The sequence below is a fragment of the Tympanuchus pallidicinctus genome, unplaced genomic scaffold (assembly GCF_026119805.1).
Source record: "Tympanuchus pallidicinctus isolate F22 unplaced genomic scaffold, pur_lepc_1.0 scaffold9, whole genome shotgun sequence".
NCBI classification, from domain to species: Eukaryota; Metazoa; Chordata; class Aves; order Galliformes; family Phasianidae; genus Tympanuchus; species Tympanuchus pallidicinctus.
Genome location: NW_026294813.1, coordinates 23,154,458 through 23,173,634, shown reverse-complemented (window position 1 = coordinate 23,173,634; position 19,177 = coordinate 23,154,458). Strand labels below are relative to the sequence as shown.

The window sequence follows — 19,177 nt, the reverse complement described above, 5'->3', positions numbered from 1 at the left end:
CGCACAGCTTCTCCGAGCAATCTGTTCTCTCTTGTTCTATCACTATTAGACTACGTAAAAACACAGTTCCCCTCCTGCTTATAACATCTCCCCAAGTACTGGAGGGCAGCAATGAGGTCTCCCTTCTCTTCACCAGGCTGAACAAGCCCAGCTCCCTCAGCCCTTCTTTACAGGGGAGATGCTCCAGCCCTTTGATCATCTCTGTGGTCTCCTCTGGACCCACTCCAACATCTGCACATCCTCCTGATGGGGGCCCCAGACCTGGATGCAGTGCTGCAGATGGGGCCTCACAAGAGCCGAGTAGAGGGGGACAGTCATCTCCCTGTCCCTGCTGGCCACTCCTCTGTGCAGCCCAGGATATGGTTGGCCTTCCGGGCATGAAAGAAGGGGACAGACTCTCTAGCAAGTTCTGTTGTAATAGGACAAGCAGAAGTGTTTTCAAACTATAAGAGGAGAGATTTAGATTGGAGTTGAGGATAAAGTTTTTTGCAGTAAGAGTGGTGAGGCCCTGGCACCGGCTGCACGGACGGGCAGTGGTGCCTCATCCCTGGTGATCCCAAGGTCAGGCTGGATGGGCTCTGAGCACTGCTGGAGCTGTGGGTGTCCCCGTGCACTGCAGGGAGTGGGACCTGATGGCCTTTAGGGGTCCCTTCCCACTCAAACCGTTCTGTGATGATCCTGACATCCCTTCCAAGCTGAAGCATCATTAGATGATACGATCTCACAGTGCAGCTCACAGAGCGATGGTATTTTCTCACTGTTTGTTCAGAAGGAAATTACACGTGGCTATCAGAGACAACACACTCTGCTTGAATTTATCAGTGCTGTTCTCATCAGAGGCTGCATTCTCCAGATCACACTGACATAATCCCATCCCATCTTTTCCTTACTTAATGTACTGTGTGTGTGATGTACCTAACATATGCCAACACGCAGCTAGGGCAGCTTGTGTGCATCCAATTTACTTGTCTCTGGCTGAGTTACTCACCAATCCTAAATTACAAGGGAACTTCATGTTCCACTAGCGTTTAAGAATTGTGAAACGAGCTGAATCTTGCTACATACATCACTTAGTTTCAGCAATCAGCCCGGCCCGTTTGTTCATTTACCTGGAGTTAAAACAGGGCTCTGACTTGCTGCTTACAGAGGGCCGATAAGAACGATTAATATTTAACATTCCCCAGCCTGCTTACGTGAAATGGCTCAAAGGAGACACCCATAAGAATGTTGCAGCCTGAATCAGCAACGCTGGAAATGGGTGCTTATTTTCCCCACCAGAAGGCATGTCGCACAGCACTGCCACATGTGTTCCCCTTGCAGCAGTGACCGTGTTGCATCAGTTGCATACCTCAGCTCAGCGCCTTGCTGAGAGCCCGGGCACTGCAGTGATAGTTTCACTCCATAGGCACAAAGAACAGTGCAGTGTCCATAAAACTCAACAGCCAAAGCAGAACAAACCCCCATAGACCGAGCCTGCTCACAGATGTTGGAGGTGCACTGAGTTTTGCTAGAGAACAGGCATCATCAAACACCACTATGGCAAATGAAACCCTCTCACACGAATTAGCAACAGAGCAGAGCTGACAAGTCCTGCAGATGTAGCACCTGCAGTAATGATCGAATCAAAGAGAAGCCTTGCTCTCGATGCATTTCAGACTGAGTAATCTTTAACAAACTCTGGAGGAAGGGTCCATTCTGACCCCGAAGCAGCACACTGAGTCTGTTCATCTCGCAGAGCAGCCACAAGTGCCACCTTTGTACACTGCCATGCAGGTTAAGGGCAGCTGCAGAGGACACTGCCTGAAAGTAAGCTGAAAAAAAAACATCAGCTAAAGTCAGGAGGAAACAACCTGCTCTGCACTGGGGACAAAACCAGGCTTGGTACATGTGGCATGGTTTTTCATTTCCAGTCATAATAAACTTCCTCAGAAGAAAAGCAAGTTTTGAAGAGTATTCTAGGAGCAGCAGGTGAGTTGCAAGTTTCATTTCATACAGAATGTATTCTGCAAGTATAAAATCAAAAATGTATTCTTTCTGCTTGCAGATTATGCTTCTCAATCTCTGAATCCCTGAATAAGCCATGAAAGTGAGTGTTGAAATTACTGCAAATTGCAGAGTTCCAGTCTCCATTTCAACATAAGACTAACCACTTGGTCTTTATATAAACTCAAACCTGTCTATCTTCTGTTTTCAAAAGTTTTATCCATTGTTATTACTGAAACAACTACTGCATGTGTTGAATTGATTTCCAATACAACAGGGAAATTACAAGAGTGGAACACGTACTTTCATTTTGCACCAGTGGAAAGCTTTAGCTTTTAAAATAAAAGCCAAAAAATTCAAGATGCTTCTGCTCAAGATGAGTCCTCTAAGACTCATTGTACCTGAAACAGTTTGCAGCTTAAGGAAAACTGTAGCTTAGATGCAGGCATTTTGTTCTGCAAAACAAAAGCAAGATGGAATCAGTGGCTCAGCCAAGGAGCAGAATCATACTGCATTGTGGGGGCTGTGCTGTGGATACGAGATACAGCCTCTGTACAAACAATAGCAGAACAATTCTGCTTTAAGAAAAGATTACTGTCACAACTCAGTTGAGTTTCAAAAAATACATTTTTTCTTTTTGATATATAAATATTTCAAGTGGGTGTTTATTGCAAACTAATTTGCTTCCCCATTCCCCTACCTCTGTGATTTTACAAACTAGTTTTGCTTGTCAAACCCATTTCCCTTTAGATCACTGAGACCAAAGAAATGAGTTATTAAGAAATGTAGCAATGGGGAGGGGGGGGGAAGGGAAAGGAAGGCGTTATAAATCAATTTGTCTTTTAAGTGCATTCTGATCACAATGTTGTATGACCTGGCAAACCAGTGCAGTCACAGCAATCAAAGTTGTGGCCATTCGAATTGTTATGCAACAGCAAAGGCAGCCCATTCCCACTGTCTGCACTTAATTCCTAATAGCTTTACATCAACCAGGTGTCCTACATCAACCAGTGCCTACCACACTCCCACACCAAGGAGAGGTGAGAAACCCTTTTGTTTTCACGTGGAGCTTGTCTCTTCCAAAAGCAAGCCTATGTTTGCACACAGCACATCAATGGTGTCTGTGAAAACATGCAGGGAAGGGCCACAGTACTGCATGTTTCCGTTTTCATGGCAGATGTTTCCAGTGAGGGACAGGGTAGGATGTTGTCAAACATCAGCAAAAGCACAGCCATTAAAGACTGAAAAGGAATTTTTAAAAAAGGTGCTGTTTTTTGGACTCTGGTGTAGCAGGGCTCTACGGAGGATTAATATGCAAGATACCAAGAAGCATTAACATTAACAGCTGCCATCCACTGCAGTATAAAAGGCCCATGTACTGAACTGTAGTTAAATATGGTGCATGGGGCAAGAAAGAGCCACTATTTCCTGAGATCTTCCTTTATTAAACCCATTTCAACCCAGGACAGATGATAGAATCACAAAATCACCGAGGTTGGAAAGGACCTCCAAGATCCTCCAATCCAACCACCCACCTATCACCAACACTGACCACCAAATCACATCCCTAAGTACAACATCTGAACGTTCCTTGAACGCCTCCAAGGACGGCGACCCACCACCTCCCTGGGCAGCCAACCCCTTCCAGGGGGCTGGATGGGTTGGCAGCAAGTATTCCGGTGTTTCATTCATGTGCACCTTTGACCACATTACTCCATAAAAAATCTGACATGCAGTCAGGCTCTAGGTGTAACATAACCGATCCACACCTTACGTCCTGCAACACTTCAGGGACATCACCTCCCTCATTATTTCAGCATCTGAAATGCCAACTTTTCTGCTCTCCAGACGTGGTTCTTCAGAACAATTTGTTGTAGGCATTTGTGACAGAGCCGTCCCTTGCACGACAGAGGACACAGCACACTCCACAGCAGGACACATCTGTTGTTTGTCCTCAATCCATGTCAGAGAGTGACAAACTCAGTCTCCTGGTTCAGAGATATGCACCCTTAAGTAGCGGTCCTCAAAACTCCATACAGGCTATAGGAGCTCCTCCACAAAACCCATGTGAATCCAGCCTCTTCAGCTTCACCACAAGCAAGACTGCTTTCACACAGAGAAAGCCTTGATGCCTGCATGGAGGTCTGAAACTCTACAGCTGTCCTGTAACACATCAGTGAGAGGTTTCCAGGCAAGGAGGACTCACTAACAGCAGAGACGACCCCTTGTCGTCTCAACTGCTCAACTACTCAACTACTCAACTACTCAACTACTCAACTACTCAACTACTCAACTCACTCAACTAATGAGGCTCCAGGTCAGTGTTCCTGTTTCAAGAACAGCTAAGTACACATGCTGCAAATGATGGCAAAAAGGCCAGATGGGTCCTTAGCAAAGCCCAGGCCTCCTGGACCTTGTGCATTGCTGGGATATAAATGCCTAAGCCTCGCTCGTCAACACTGGCTTTGGAATTGCACCTCAACCAATTGCTTTGGGAGCTCCACTGCAGGCTGCTTTGTTAGTGGACTGCAAACACACAGATTGCCAGGAGCTGAACTCAAGAAAGTTGCACTATTCTGCCCTGAATAGCCTTGCTAGGAAAGCCTTCCTGCAGTATTAACCACAAGAAATGTCCAAAGTGCAGCACCCAGCCTACCTCACTGCCCAGGCAATGTAAGACCAACTCTGATTCAGTTCACATCGCACTTACTTATTTTTCCACCCTCAGCAATTTTATGTATATTTCCAGGCATTAAGATGAAGGGAAGCAAGTTTTATGGCAATTTACCTCAAATCCAGCTCATTTTCTACCCATCTTTCTAACCACGTATGTCCATTCTATAAGCAGCATCAAATCTGATACATGGCAAGGGAACAATAACTCCTGCAATTGTAATTGCTGAGTACTGGCATTACTGAGCGTTCACGTTACAATTGAAGATTAGAAGCCTACAACAAGTCTTTCCTGTCTCACCAACTGCAAGCTTCCTCGACCTGAGTCAGTCCAGAAGAGCAGTTTTGGGTAGTCTAATGCTGTCACTATTTCATACTCAGCACACTGTGTAACCTCCAATTAACACTGAGTGTTCTGAAGACCTATCCACCTTGGATCCAAGGACTGAAGCTTATAGAAAGGTCTCTGAGCCACTCTCACGCTGGCTAATATTGAAGACTTACTCATTTTCACTTTGTCCCAACAAGTGTATAACACACAAATCTATTTTCAGCAGCCAGTGGATTCATAATAGGTTTCAAACTGAAAACCAGCTTTTGCTTTCCGAAAGAACATCCTTCCCACAGCAGTCACCACTTACAAATACAACCTACTTCTTTTCTTCCAAGAGCTCTTCAACTCTTTTCACAGGATGAGCGTTAGTCCTATTTCCTCAGTAGAAATCTCTTAGCACACAAAGAGAGTCGTGATGCCTGACTCTCATCACCTTCACTCATCTGAGCAATCAGAATCAGCTGCACCCAGAACTCCTGTATCCTCCCCTGCAGACATACTCCAACAGGAATGCAACTACCCGAAGAGACAAACAAGCAAAAAGAAACATGGATTATTTACCTGTGGTCCTGAAAACAGGACTTTGCGGCAGCTGTTCAGTAGAGTTATGACAGCTAGGCCTAGAACAGCCATGTGAGACTCAACTTCTTGCTGCATGGGACAGTAAATGAATTTGTAACCTGAAGGATCACTACTGTGCAGTAAGACTAAATATGATGTTTATGGAATGTTTGCATTTAGCTAGTGAGCTGTCTGCAGTTTTCATGTCAAATGATCAAGACTTCTTGATTTTGTCAAAAATCAAAAGACTTTTTGTCTTCAAAGCATTGATATTACTAATTATGACAGATAGAGAAGAACAAGGGTAAATAAGAGCAGGACAGAGGGAAATGGTTTGAAGTTGAGGGATGGAAGATTGAGGCTGGACGTCAGGGGAAGTTCTGTGCTATGAGAGTGGTGAGGTGCTGGAACAGCTGCCCAGAGAGGCTGTGATGCCCCGTCCATCCCTGGAGGTGTTCAAGGCCAGGTTGGATGGGGCCCTGGGCAGCCTGCGCTGCTGTGAAATGTGGAGGTTGGTGGCCCTGCGTGTGGCAGGGGGTTGGAGCTTCGTGATCCTTGAGCTCCCTTCCAACCCTGGCCATTCTGTGATTGTATGAAAAAATAAGAGAGAAAAAAGCAACTCCTAAGCTGTATTCAGTATCCTTTTCCTGGCCACCCCTTGGCTCAGTGCACTCCTTGTACATAGCCCTACACAAAAGGAATTCTTTTTCCCATCATCATCAACGTGGCCAAACTGACGGCACAAGAACTGGTCATCTTTTCAACACAGAAATACCAAATCGTTGTTTTCCTGATTTTTTAGCCCGAACCTTCTAAGCCCGAAATTGTCCTTTATAGAAAGACAAAAAGAAGAAAGATTACATCAAAGCCCACGCCAAATTCTTTCAAAATGTACTAGCAGAAAAGTTTCACCTGAAGCACAGCACATTGTAAGCATTCACACCCAGAATGAACTTCACCACTTGTGGAAAAGTTTGAGCAAATAGCAGTTATGAGCAGAGGAGCTGGCATGAGCCGTGTTTTCATCTCTTTGAATTCGTTGTCTATTTCCTTTTTGTTTCTTTGCCTTCTTTTTATGTAGGTGGCATTGGCTGAGCAAAAGTTTGGCTTATGCTGTCAAGTCCTGAAGATTAACTACTCCTGGGATTTGGACTCCTAAGTGACTTAGAGCTGTAGTTCTGAAATAATTATCTCATACTTTGCCCAAGGAGGCTGTGGATGCCCCATCCCTGCAGGCAATCAGAGCCAGGCTGGATGTGATTCTCGACAGCCTGCTCTGCTGGTTGTCAACCTTGAACATAGCAGGGGGTTCTAACTGGATGGGCACTGTGGTCTTTTTCAACCCAGGCCATTCTATGATTCCATGTCTCTATGACTTACAGATCTAAGGTTAAACTTTCTGCATCCAGTGTATCTGAAAGGGGTGGTACAAGGAGTGGAAAACCTCATGGCACGATGACTAAATTCCATACAGTTAAGGACTGGCAGAGCAAAAGAAATCATATAGCAGGACAATGAACTGATACCCCAGTTCAGAAAAGACGTAGAGAGGGAAGCCTATGGACCTCCTGTGCCATCCAGGAAGGGAGAGAGGATCTGCACGCACAGAGATTATTTTAATTCTATCCACAGCCATTTTGCTCAGGAAGCAGACAGATTTTAAGGACAGTACATTCATGCTTTACGCCTTTAACCTGAAGAGAATCCTTAGCCTTCTGTATTCATGCCTGACCTGTCAGATTTAACGGGGAATGCCAGGATGATCCAGAACTGATGAAATGAATTTGATGATTGGGAAATTCAAATCAATTTCGTTTACTGAGCCCGAGAAGTAATCAGGAGAGATCATGGCTTCCAGGTTAAATACCTTTGCTCTACTTTATACTGCTTTAAGTTAATCTTTCTAGTAGTCAGAATGACCAGAACAGGTAATCTTTAACCCCTACCATTGACTAAGAAAGGTCATGTCATTTTCACTGCTGCGATATAAGTTGCCCTAGCTCTACATGCACTTCACTTCTTGTCTTTTGTACCACAGTGGTGATGCTGGTAAAGCAAACGTCCTTAAACGTTCATGAAGTTTGTTGCCCCTTGAATACTGTAAGAATTTCTGTTAGAAAGATAAACAAACACCGTTGTTGCCCACTTTCAAGCCAAGAATTCCTGTAGCAATGTTTATATATGGTCATATCCAACAGAGACGAAGATCAGCATAGCTATGGTGAAGTGAATAGCTTACACCAAAGGGAAGATTCAGACATAACTCAATACAGGTCAGTTTTCAACATCTTCACACATCAAAGCGTCTGATCTAAAAGTTGGACTGTGATTAGTCTGAGTGTTTTAAACCAAGCTATGCCCACACCTGGAAACTGGTGAGGTTCTCTACAGGTGGATTGGCCAACTCTATGTCAGCATAAAACTGTGAGTATTGATTCTATGCTCGTTAAAGATAGAACTGGGGTGAAGATCTGTACAGACACAGCTCAAATTCTCACGTGTGAATAACCCTCATTGCAATAGTTACGTTCTGAGGCTGGAGACCAAGGAAAGAGAATTTCTGCATATCTGTTCCACAAGACTGCAAAATGGGATTCTCCTTGGGCTGGTCCCTCTGTAGTACCCTCTTACACCTCTACATTTCACAGCATCGTGTTTTTCAGGTCAGAATCTCTCACATTAAGGCCCTTCCCCTCCAAAGGCCCAGTTGTCCATCGCTCAGAACTGCAGCATTGTCCTGAGGCTTTTGTCAAGTAAGCTGCATAGCGTGAAGTGTTTGGACATTCCAGCAGGGAAGAGAAAGCTCTCACTTCCTCTTGCACAGCATGGCCCTTTTTGTTGCTATTTTTTTTTTCCTCATGGAAATTTTATACTATCCTGACTTTGAGCGTAGCATGAAAAGAACAAAAACAGAATCAGGGGAGCTCCTTTCAGGATACGTAAAGGAATTCTGATTTGAATGTCTCCAGTTTGAGATAAAGCTTCAAAACATACTTTTAAACAGTTTCTTACTGTTTGTTAAAACTTTCCAGCATGAAAAAACTTGCCAGAATGGAAAGCCCTGTTTATGGAAGGGCTGCTCCAAAAGTAATGCCTCCTGTGTTCTTACGTTGGTTCACAACAGTGGCAACAGCAACATGAAAGGCAAGCCATATTCTGGAAGCCACATACGGCTGTCACACCATGAAATAAAGAGCATCTTGGTCATCTCATCCATGTGAATTGCCTAATGGTGGTGACTATGGTGAAAAATACTGCTTTGTAGTTGAGAATTTGCTCCATCAAATAGTGTTACTGTGCTCTTTGTGTCAGTTGTTGTTTCTCTGTAAATAAATAGGAGGCATTACTTTCAGAGCAACCCACACACCTCTGCATTATCATTCCTTCAATTTGGGGGTTCTTTCCCTCTTTCTGTGTGGAAATGGTTACATTCCTCAGAGTCTGATTTTGCACTTTGCATCCTCTGTATCTTATATGAGACAGGTGACAGGAAAGAGCCCTTGGATGGGCCAAATCTCAGTGTTCGCACAGTGGCACACAAATCAACAGCAGCTGCAACATAAAACAGAGTCATCACAGACCTTTAGGTTGGAAAGGACGCTGGGGGGGGTCACAGGGCCCACTTCTCTGCTCTGAGCAATGCCACCTTCGAAGCCAGATTGAAATTCAACGATAGTTTTGATTCGGGTCATCCCTACGTATTTTCAAGGCAAGAATTTGGCCCTCGGATGAACGCGCAGTGTGCGTTGCACTGTTTGTCCTTGTGTCCCCTTTGCTGACATTTGAACAAAGCAGGTTTTCTGGTTTGGTTTGGTTTGTTTTTTTTTTTCTTTTTGTTTTTTTTTTTTTTTTCAGGAATTTCCAAATAATTTGGCTTTTAATTACAAAGAATTGGACTAAAACCAGACTGCAACACTAATGAATGCTGCAGTGCTGCTTCAGATTCTTAGCAGTGGCTCTGCATGCAGTAGGCTGTTCTTCTCTTACAATGGCAGGTTACCATTTCAAGAAGAGCTTCTATTCAGAAGCACAGAAACACTGAGCAAGTGTTGTTTCCCTGTGACTAAATCCCAGGACATGCTGGGGTTTCTCTGCTGTGTTTGGAGAACACGTGGCATTCTGTTTTGCTTTTCGTGAAGGTGTTCTTGCTCTCTTGCTTTCAACAAGCATATTGACAGACCTCATGTAGATGCATCTCTGCATTTTCAGAACGACACGTGCTGTTTGCAGTAATTTCTAAATAAGTATTTTCCCCATACCCTGTTTTACTATTTGAACAGACCATGAACTACCACCACTACTACTGCTGCTGCTGCCACCATTAATTCCACCTTCTTTGTATTTATCCCAGGTGAGACATTTTTCACTAAAAACAAGCAGTCTATGACTGTGTTCTTACCAAACTCTTAATTCAGTACCCTTCTCCAACACCCTGACATTGAGGATGAAGCACATGCTTTCTTCTCTGGTCTCATTCACTCTTCACTTTCCTACTACCTGTCACGTGTCACATTATTCACTTGTGCTTGCTGTTAATTAAAATCTTCAACAAAACTGGAAATGGTACAGCAATGCTGTTATATCATATGCAATAGGTAACAACATTGCTTTTACAACTAAGGTTAGAGAAACACGTCGCCACAATGCCCTAATTATGATAGATTCTACAGTTCTTCATAAGGGAAAAAAACTATTCTTGAACTATAAAGGCAGTGGTAAGTATTCATGGAAAGAGAGCTCTGATTCCTGGAGTTCATACGCACTGAATGGTTTTGTCTTATTCTGGCAGTGGTGAGGTCCTTAAGGACAGAAAATGTATGTGTGCTCTGTTTGAGGTCTGCCAGCGACTAAAGCTTTAATGCAAGAAGAATGCAAGGTAAAGATTGCCTTCCACATCTGATGTTCCAGTGTTTTTCACCTGCCAAATGGACACATCCATCCAAAATAAGTAAAGCCACCCGATTCTTTGCTTATGTGAGGCGTTGTATTGATAATTCCAATATTTTCTTTCCAATATCAATGTTCCCCAAGTCTGCTACAAAATATTTATATTCTAGTGGAATAGAAGCATGTCAGTCAACACTAGCAGTGAAGCACCAGCTGGTTAACTCTCAGGAAGGTTACTGTACTGAAAATGGGACCCTAGCTTACGTTCAGGTTCAGATCCCATAATAGCCTACACCAAAAATGTGCAATTAAAAACACCTTAAATGTGGAGGTTTATGCAGTGGTCAGGCTGCTGATTATCTGGATGAGGTCCTGAAGCCTGTGTGTAATTCCTGATTTAGCCATCACTGTTCTTAGCTGAAGTCAGGCTTTTTTCCCAGGTCATAGGGACGCTGGAAAATGAAGCCCACATTAAAAAAGGAGAGAAAAGGGAGCTTTCAGTGTTTTTTCCCCCATTCCTTACTCCTTTTGAATAAAGGTGATCCTGGCTCTGTGCAGTGACAGCCATCCCCCACCCCCCAGATCAATATTTTAATATGACTTATCAGAAAGAGAACAAATTGTTTACTTTAAAACCTCAGGATCCCATAAAGGGCAAGGCAAAGGTGCCCCCTGGAAACAGAGGCCTTGAACAGCTGGCCACTGCTGTGATCTCGTAAAAGAAAGCCAGGTTCTCCAGCCACTCGGGCACAGTGATACTCAGCAACACGTCACACAGCAGCACCTGAGTTCTGACAGATCCCAATGGCACAACACAGGACCCCTGTCTGCGATGGTAAGTGCCTTGCCATGCTCGATTCACGTGAGGGAAAGGAGTGATGAAATGGACTAACAGAAAGAGAGTAGTGCGTGTGTCTTTCGAATAGGCAGCACTTTGGAATAACACATGATCTGCAAACGGCCTGTTTGATTTAGCCAGATTTAATGCCGTGGACACAGTGATCTCAGCCTACACTTTCTATTAAAGGGATTAGGTTGGCTTAGGAATTAAACACAGCTGGTAGTAAACGTAGCCAGGCTTCACAGCTTGCAGGGATGCTTCCAAGCCTGAAGGTATGAAAAGGACAGATGCTGTGACCCATGCTGCTATGCTTCTTGAAAAGTTCTCACGCTTGCAATTTTCTTCATCGCTCAAACATTCTGATAACAGAAGAGAAGCAAAAAGGAGAATTTTTTTCTGTGACAATGTGTGTTCTCTTTCTCCCCGTACTGCTGCTCCTTTGTTGCTTTGCTCCATTGCAATACTGAAAGCTGCCGTGTTTCTTTCTTTCGCTACCTTTTATTCTTGGAAATATTCCCTTTTCTATGTAGCTGTTGAACTATGAAGCTGCTTGCTGCAGTTGCATTCTTTATCTGGCTGCCATCTGTATTTTGCAGCAAAGCCCTGAGGTGCCTCTGCCAGAGCCTTGCTTCGTGTGGCTCTGGATATGCCAGATCTGACTCACTTTTGGTTGGAGGGCTTAAATGGAGTAGAATTTTTTTTACCTTTCTTCTCTGATACAGATTTAATTCTGAGTAAAATGTGTATTGGTAAAGGTGGGGGAAGACCACTGCTACCATGATGAGTTAGGGAGAAATGTACAGTATCTGTATATCCCCTTGGCATTGATTCCAACTATCAGTAGCTAAAGCGGAGACACATTCATCAAAAATATCCTCACAGACCTCAAGTATGCAAATGCAAGCAGCACCCTGACTGGATATCAAGTGTTCTGGGTGTAACTCTGCATTTCCCATCATTAATTCAAAGCACTCAGTGCCGTTCTGACACGTGGGATGTGCTCAGGCCCTTTCCTTTCCTTTGGATGTGGCTCCTCTGTAGCTGTGATTTCCTGGTGGCACAACATGTGGCTGGGTCTGCAACCACCCCGCCACTCTGTGTGTGCATTTCCCCCTCTGCACGTGGAGACTTAAAGTCAGTACAAGGTGAAAAGCACTTGGATAAGTCTCAGGCCTGCTCAAGCATCTACAGGCATACTTCCTTGCAAGGGTGGGCATAGCAGAGCAGTTGTAATAATCGTGCTCAAAACCCAAAGCAATCTGACATGGTAAGCAGCTCACAGCCACTCATAGCTTTGCTATTTGCCAGCCACAGGCTGCTCAGAACTCAGCTCGTGCTGCCAAGTCACACTTATTCATCGGTTCAATTATATGCATTTGTAAATCAGTGGTGAAGCTGGTCCAGAGCTCCGCAGACTGTCAGTCTGCATGGGCAGATCCACACAGGTTGAAATAGATTGTGTTCATGAGAAAGTTTCCAGAAAAAAAGAAAAGAAAAAAAGAAAAAAAGAAAGAAAAACAAAACAAACAACAAAAAGTTGCATCCAAAGGTTAGGATTGCAGAAAAAATACTTGTTACACTGTGAAGGGTGTGCTGGTGGTTCAGGTGTGTTCAATCCATGTGGGCAGCAGGACAGTTTGTGCATCTCTCCTCTGCTGATTGCTGTAGAATGGAGCAAGCTAAGCTTCCCTGTCTGAACATCTGCATATGGAAATCAGCGTTTGGAAGCCCCCAGGCCATTAACTTCACCATTTGCTGCTGCACTCCGTATTACTTTCTCAATCCAGGGCTGCTGTTCCTGTGGCAGCCCTCAATCTGTACTCCATCTGGAGAGCAGGTTCTTGTGCTGAACCTTTTCCTTCAGAGCCTTGTCCTCCCCCCAGCCAGCCCCAGTGTTTCAGTGGTGGTATCTGCCCATACACAACCTCTTCTTTTGAGAGAAGGACCTGCACTTCTCACCAGCTTCAGCATGCCCTGTTTCACACTAGGGAATTCCTTTCCTCCTTCTTCCAGAAGCTGATATTTAGGTCAGTGACCGCTTGCTCTGAGCAAGGACAGAAATGTGATTTTCCTTCACAGCTGTACTGCATTCAGACAACATGACTCAGTTCTGTCAAATATTCAGATTTTAAAGAGGAGTCAGTGATAGAGGTGTGTACCTCTCCCTTTCGTTTCTCGGCTGGAAGGCGTGATGGGAGTGCCAACATGGTTCTGGGGATAAAGCAGAGGTGCTAAGGATGTTGCTGTGTGAGAATCACACAGTACCAGGGGAGTGAGTTACCACAGATACTGATGAACATTCACTACCCAGCTTGCATGCTCACAAAGCTACTTTCTATCTGCATAGGTCACTGTTTCTTCCAGTTAGTACCCAAAATGTTCCTGCAGAGACATCACACTAGGTGACATGTTTTATAGACTGAGGAGAAAGTGGATGCAGAGAAGAGCAAGGTACAAGGGCTATCGAGGCTCTATTTTCTAATCTGCTTCCTTCCCCGTGCTCTTCTTTCTCTATTTCCTCTTCGGAATGTTTGCATATTCAGAATCTTTGCAATATTCAGATGTGCTGGTGACACACAGCTGAACTGGTTTAGCAAATCACTGTGCATAAGGTGATCCTCAGGAAGCGTTTTGTACTCTTAGACCAGTCCTCATGAATAGGCATGATATACAGAAACGTTACCTGATTTGCAGGTTAAATATGGAAAAGCACTCTGTCCTGTCAAACAAGCAAAGAAATTGTTCTGGAAGAGGAAACAGTAGTTGTGTACCTCACTAACATTGCTTACTTCACTGTTGGATATGAATGACGAGGAAAAGCAAAGACCACCTTGCTGCCTTCTAAGCGAGGTGGCTGTAAGGTGCTGGCAAAGACATGCATATGGGAAACAAACACTGACTTTATGATCTAACAAAACTCTATACAAGAAAAGCACTTACTGAGTTGAGTCCATCAGTAAGAAAGGCACCAGTCCCTGCGGAGGATGATTCCTCCCTCCCTCCAAAATCCTTTAAGACCAGACCAATGACTTCCTCGAGGCGCCTGTCCATTTCCTTTGCCTATAAAAGCACACTTAAAGCTACTTATCTTTTAGATACTTATCTTTTAGATCACTGCAGCTACTTGACACAAAAACGCTGAGTCCTATTTCTCATGCTCCGTGAGAACACAGAGGTGCTACATATTAAGTACCACACACACGTGGTCTTTTTCTGTGTTTTGCAGATCTCCGAAGCCTCCATGCTGTGTGCCTTTACTTCTACTACCATGGGCTAACCATCTGCTGCCAGAGCTGTGGAGTGTGACAATGGTGTTTGTGTCCAATCTATCAAACGCCATTATCACACTAAATAGCTACTGGTAGATGAGACTTCGAGTCAGAGAAATTAGTGAATTATAGCAATACCTTTATCTGCTGTACTGAGGAATAAATAAGCTTTCTTCATTTCAGGAAGACTCCTTTTATAAGTGGACCCACAGTTGTACGTGGGAAAAGCACACCCTGCCACGTGCCTTTCCAGATCCCTATTGCAGAACACACAAGAGTCACCTACAGGAATCACACCATCAGTGTTAGGAATGTTGATTTCACTGGAGTCAGTGCAGCTGTGGTTGCCTCTGGAAAACAAGGTTGGACTGAGATTTTCCTGTTGGATTGACCATTGCTGTAGAGTACTGAAGCCAATTACCTGGTGAACTCAAAGCCTGGTTCTTATTTTTGCACCAAAGTAAAACACACGTGTTTCAAACAATAATTGGCTGAGATGATTGTGATTTTCAAACAAAGCACCTTTCAAAATTCTGATAAAAAGCTTTTACATCTATCTGGGAATTTATTCAGATTTCAAATGCTTTCGGCTCTGTTCCCTTTTATTTTACAGTGCTACATGTGATCTTTGCAAAGGAAAGATAAGGGCTGGGCTACCATGCAGTGTAAGGTTGGGTCCTATCTCTTCTCTGAAAGGAGCAGGCGAAGAACAGAATGCAGAGGGCCATCCTCGAAACATGCAGCACAAACACAGAAGAACAGGGCATTTGTTAGAGCACTGAGCATTAACACCAACAAGGCACACTGTTCTGTCACTGCTACAAAACAGCCTCAGTCATCCATCAACGCAATTAGAATACAGCTGCAACAGAAGGGCTCCCAGAGCCAGCATCGCACTGCTGAAGACTCACTAGGTCACAGTAATTTCACACAGAATTTTATGGCAGAATCATAGTGAAATGAGCAGAGCTGGTTTATTTTTAAAAAAGGCCTTTGCAAGCAATTTCCTGCTAGCTGAAGCAATATTTGTGCATGTGAGCTTGGGAGGGGGGGTCAAGAGAGCAGAAACTCCTTCTCTTTTCTCTGGCTCTGATGAAGCAAAGTGAAAGTGACCTTGTCTGCACGACCCTCTGGGTAATGTTTTCACAGCAGCACCTTGTCTTCTCAACTTCTGATTGAGAGAGAAATGAATAAAATCCCTTCCCACTCTCATTATGCCTGCAGAGTCTAGGGAGCTTGTGCCAGCCCTGCTTGCCCTTCTCCCGATCACTGGTATTGCAATTTTTCTTATTCGAAGAACATCTTATGTTCTTTCTCTCCTCCCACTCAGTGAACCTCATCTGTTACTTGCCTTAGAACAGCACCCAGACAGAGCAGTAGATTAACTCTGTCATTTTGGACTAGCTCTGCAATTGGCTGTAGCACCACAGCTTAATGCAAAATATCAGTCACCACTGCTGGTACTTCACTGGTGGAACGGCAGTACAGGCTCCCAAGGTTCCACTTGTGATATTACTAAGAAAATCCATTATAAAGTGTTCAAACACTGGTGCGTGAAATCCGTTTCAAACCTTCCCCTAGTACTCTATAGCAGTATAGATTAACCCTCTCTCCCTGTTGCAGCTGCTGTGCTCTTGAAACTCCAAATAACAGCCTATTTATTGAGCTTTTTATTATAGGACGACATGACTTTCACAACACCCACACAAGTGTTGGGTACACTGAACTTTCTCTAAGGGAAAAAAAAGAAAAAAAAAAGGACATAATGTAGATGTATTCCTACAGTTCACTGTTGGATTATGTGAGATTGAGCTGCGGGAGTTATTCTGAAAAGCTCCCTGCTACAAATTGTACGCAATTTTCTATTACTACATGGTTTATGAGGGATGGAGTGGGAAACACAGTCTTTTCTAATGCTGTCTTCCATTCAGTCTCTGCATCAAGTGGGTAAGTATTCAAGGCACAACATGCGAAATGAAACAGCTGCCTTCAAAAACTGCCTCCCCTGGAGACCTGGGGCCAAGCAATTTGTGAAGCTGATGTGTGCATTAAGGCTGAGATTACGTATCAAAGGGCTGCAGTGATACAGTCATCCAGGAAATTACTGGACACAAATCCTGCAGTTGAAACTTGCTGCCTTTGGACACTTCTGACCATTGGGGAGGAATTTTCAGAGGTCTAAAGGTTCAATTTCAAAAGGAACTGAGGCAGCCAATTTGCACTGGTGATAAAGTACGCCGTGTATCACCCACCTGTAGCAAAAAGATAACTGACATCTAGTATTTTGCAGACATGGATTTACACTCTGAAATCCATTTGGTGTTATTGAAAATGTTTCCTTTGGAGCCTGGCTATTTTTAATCTGCTTAAAACTGGGAAAGATCAGGTTAAATTATCAGTTTATCCATAGCAACACATATCACAGAATCACAGAATGGCCAGGACTGGAAGGGACCTCAAGGATCACGAAGCTCCAACCCCCTGCCACACACAGGGCCACCAATCTCCACATTTCACAGCAGCCCAGGCTGCCCAGGGCCCCATCCAACCTGGCCTTGAACACCTCCAGGGAGTTATCTCTAAAACCTCAATGCCAACGTGATATTCATGCAGTCAATTATTTTTTAAAAAGAGACGTTTCATAGAAGCTTTGTTTCATCCACGTTTGTCTGATTTCATGGTCCAGGTCTTTGTATAAAATTAAGATTAGATTCTCAGTTTTCATTCTTTCTCAAACAATTTTCTCAAATGCTCTGTGACACAGCATACATGGATATATTTGTATGTTCTGTAACAGCAGGAGTAAGTGGGAAGAGTGCCTAATTATCAGTCTACAAGGGACAGCAATTATTAACAGCCTATTTTTTCCCCCACAGATCTGACATGGAAATACAGAGACAGGCAGAAAGCTAGTCTATCAAGCACCATTTCCCACCTATTTCTGACACGCACACTGGAGTTTGTTTATTGTTGTTGTCAGACCCAGAAATGTCAGTAAAGAGTTTTTGAGAGGAACCGGCATGAAGAAGATACTCCTGACAAAGACCTCCTCCTTTCCAGACAAACAAGACAGACTGCAGGTCAGAACAGACAGCTAAGCAAGTGTGTAAAAGGATGGCCCAACAAGGAAACAGCAGGGTGAGCCAGCAGTGTGCCCTGGTGGCCAAGAAGGCCAGTGGTACCCTGATGTGCATTAAAAAGAATGTGGCCAGAAGGTCAAGAGAGGCAATCCTCCCCCTCTACTCTGCTCTAGTGAGTCCATATCCAGAATACTTTGTCTGGGTTCCCTGATTCAAGACAGGGATCTCCCAGGAGGAGTCCAGTGCAGGGTGACTGGGAGCATCTCCCTTGTGATGAAAGGCTGAGGGACCTGAGACTGTTCAGCCTGGGGAAGAGATGGCTCAGAGGGGATCACTGGAACGGGCTGCCCAGAGAGGGATGATGATAGCTACAGGTCCCTTCCAACCCCCAGAATTCTGGGATTCTGTAAAGCAGAAAAAAAAAAAAAAAAGGCAAAGACTCAATTCTCTACTTCCCTTAGAAATGCCTCAGAGCTGTGAAACCTGTGAGAATTACAGGAGGGCAAGGTTATAAATTTCAGTTGGCTTTAACCAAGGGTAATTGTTATCTACTTTCTGCAGCTATTAATGTTAATATATTTCAATGTAATTGAAGGTGTAACTGCACTGAGGGGCAATAACTCAAGAGGACAACAACTCTAGATGTTTACATCTCCACTGCAGTCAGAGAAGTTTCTTTTACTAGTGTCAATTAATCCCAAACAGTTTGTTTCCTACTTGACACCCACTGCTCATCAGTACAAAGCAGAACGTAGCCCAGAATTTATTTCCCTCAGCACTGACCTTCCTTGCACTCCAGATTTGCATTCAGGTGTTGGGTTCCTTGCACCACCCGTTATTTAGTAGGCATAAGAAGCCTGCCATGTTTTCGGTGTTTCTATTCCAGGTGCTAGGCACTGTAGGTTGGGTTTCCAACTGGCAACATCCAGGAAACATGCTGCAGTTTCTGACAAGCATAGTTCCCTCCTTTGGCAGCAAATCTGCTGAATCTGGAGGCACACTGCCTTTTGCTGGTACGCTGGACAAATGGTATGAGGACAAATCAGAACTCTTTATCAGTCATGCACTGTCCCAAGATACCTCCCATGCTCCTTTAAAAACAACTCCACACGACTCAGAAAAGCCATCAGACTTATTCTTTATGTTGCAGGACATTGAAATACCCTCCATCTCCAATGGCTTATTTCACATCCTAGCTGTTCGGCAACATGCAGACTCTGAGCCTCTATCTTACAGTAGGACTGGTACACATCCAGTACTGTGCCACAGGGATACTGTAGAGTCAAGGAAGCTTTCTTGGGAAGCATGGAATGCTATGGAGAATCACACACGTTACTGGATTTTAAGCTGGTGACATCACATGGTGAGAACATTAAAGATCCTAGAAATCTTGTGGAGAATGCACAGATGTCCAATCATGAATAGTTTTATCTTGTATTGGAAGACATGTAAGTGGGAAAAAACATTATTATGAAAAGAGTAGTACAGTTGTGGTACAACATGCAAAGATTTGGGAGAGAAAAAATCTTTTAGAAAGCAGTCTGAACAA

The 19,177-nt window shown here is 44.0% G+C and overlaps 1 long non-coding RNA gene across 2 annotated transcripts; it reads left to right on the top strand.

Annotated features, from left to right (window-relative positions):
* The first annotated feature begins 1,090 nt into the window (after nt 1-1,090).
* LOC128074342 (uncharacterized) lies at nt 1,091-15,104 on the top strand. 2 transcript variants are annotated; one of them, XR_008203161.1, is made up of 4 exons: nt 1,091-1,968; nt 3,801-11,273; nt 13,627-13,730; nt 14,506-15,104. It is a non-coding gene; the product is annotated as an uncharacterized LOC128074342 (long non-coding RNA). The 2 variants fall into 2 exon arrangements; XR_008203162.1 differs by lacking the exon at nt 13,627-13,730.
* Nucleotides 15,105-19,177: the final 4,073 nt, after the last annotated feature.